The 2096-nt window shown below is 44.3% G+C and overlaps 1 protein-coding gene across 5 annotated transcripts in view; it reads right to left on the reverse strand.

The window, feature by feature from the left end:
- Positions 1 to 2096, reverse strand: part of Slc14a1 (solute carrier family 14 member 1 (Kidd blood group)) — a 43386-nt gene that overhangs the window by 28987 nt on the left and 12303 nt on the right. For all 5 annotated transcript variants that reach the window (XM_031366109.1, XM_031366107.1, XM_031366108.1 and 2 more), the window contains exon 2: positions 1687 to 1786. The gene's annotated coding sequence lies outside the window, so the exon portion shown is untranslated. The remainder of the gene's footprint in view (positions 1 to 1686; positions 1787 to 2096) is intronic.

Below are 2096 nucleotides of genomic sequence, written 5' to 3' on the forward strand. Positions count from 1 at the left end.
CCTACTGTTGGTATCAGCCAAGACTGGATGGAGTTAAGGCCAGAGCAGAACTTACAGGTCAAAGATTCTGGGTTTTGCTTTTCAGCCATCTTGAAACAGGACCAATCATCATGTCACTTATTCTTAGACTGGTCATATAGTTTTTGGTGATCTGCTGCTTTTATAAAACATCCAATCTCAGGCATTTTGCTATATTAATGGAAAACTTTGAATATCTGACATTATTTATACAGCTAGCTCCTTTGAGCTCGCACTTTTATGGAACCGTAGGCCTTTATGATCTTAAGAGAGAGATTTAGCTACCATGCAAGCTCAAAAGATTCTTGATAACTTTTTATCTCAAAGATCTAAACAGGAAAAATCTCACTCTAAAACAGTATTCGTGACAGGCTTTGAAGGGTGAGGTCACACGAGGGAAGCCATGGGACATGCCAGGGCAATCAGGTCCTGCTCAGCTCATACCTGAGATTTATGTAGGAGAAGATAGTTTCAGACTCAGATCCTCTGCTCAGTTATGCAAGAGACGATGCCCTGATGGCCCTAGAAGAGCGTCACTTTTTTCCTTTTGCTTCAAAAACCTTATTTCATCTGTTCATATAGTTGGTCTAGTCCATCTTGTTATTTAACAATAATCCCAGTATTAAAAATAAAACCTTGAAGCATGGGTTCCTAGTGGCGGCTGTTTCCCATCACCCTGTTTTGGTTGTGCCATATGAGGTAAAGTTTCCTGTTGCTATTCTTTTGCTCAGTCCCAGCATGACTTCTATGCTTGAGTTACAAGTTTGCTGGCCCAAGAGACCTACGCCATTTTTCTTGTCCCTTATATTTTCTCATTGCCAACTGTGTCTCGTGGACTAAGTGCCAAAGGTTTCACAGATGAGTGGGATGCTCTTAATTTTAATGATCTGGGATTGGCAAACTTTTCAACTGCTCTGAATCTTGCAGCTCCTGAATGTGTGGTGTCACTCATATTGGCTTGAATTCTCAGCCTGTCTCCTCGACATTTCCCTTAGTAACCCCACCCCCATCCTCTGTCCCCTCGGCTTCCTCCCCGCAACATCACTTTGTTTAGCTAGTTCCCTGGACAGAGTCCCAGGGTAGGCATGGAGATGCACTAGTTTGGACTCTGACAAAATGGGCAGCTCTTCTGTGGGCATTTCAACTGCCTCACTTGTTAGAGGACGGCCCAGTTACATCAGTGATTCTCAGGCATGGCTGTGCCTTGCAATGACCCAGAGAGCTTTAAAAACATGCTGCTCCCTGTGTGGTTGGTTTGAGGTAGGAGGGTTTAAAACATCTTGGTGATTTCAGTATGCAGGCCACAGTGAGAAGGTGGGCCTGGGTCTCTCTAACCTGGGGTATTCAGTTGGTGCACCGGGGACGTAGGTTTTAGGAAGGGAGGAGGGGGGTTGCAGTTAGAGGTTCAAATTCCAGCCAGCAATCAAACCACAGGGGAAACTAGTTCATGTTTATGACCTTCAATTTTATTATAAAATTAATGGAGATTAAGCATGTTCACCTTGCCAAATGCAAAGATTTCAGTTGACCAAAGCACACAATACACATTTGAGCAAAGGTAACTTTAATTAGTTCTCTTTAAAACAGTCCCTGACTTTGGCTTCCTTATTTCTGCCCCTAGTGTCATCAAACATCAATTCTGAGGCTCAAAAAAAAAAAATTGCTTACCTCCAGGTGTGATGACACATACTCTTGTGTTGGTTTTGATGGTCCCAACTCTTGGGAGGCTGAAGCAGGGGATCACAAATTTGAGGACTGCACTGGCTTGCTAGGGAGGACAAAATGGTAGATCAGTGTCCACCCTCCTCATGAAGCACAGATGGAGGCTTATTTTCATTCATTCTAGGTAAGGTTTTTCACAATCCTTGCTACACAAAGCGTGGTCCACCACTGAGCAGCTTTGCAGCTCCTGGGACTTGTTGGAAATGTGGCCTTCTCAGTCCCGGGAGGCCTTCCAAGTCAGAACCTGCATTTCAACTCCATCCTCAGGGAACCTGAGTACCTGTGAAAGTCAGAATCTGCTCTAGAGCATTTCAATTCCTTAAGACTTGGTAAGAGGTGGGGTGGTGGTGGTGGTG

The sequence above is a fragment of the Mastomys coucha genome, unplaced genomic scaffold, assembly GCF_008632895.1.
Source record: "Mastomys coucha isolate ucsf_1 unplaced genomic scaffold, UCSF_Mcou_1 pScaffold13, whole genome shotgun sequence".
NCBI classification, from domain to species: Eukaryota; Metazoa; Chordata; class Mammalia; order Rodentia; family Muridae; genus Mastomys; species Mastomys coucha.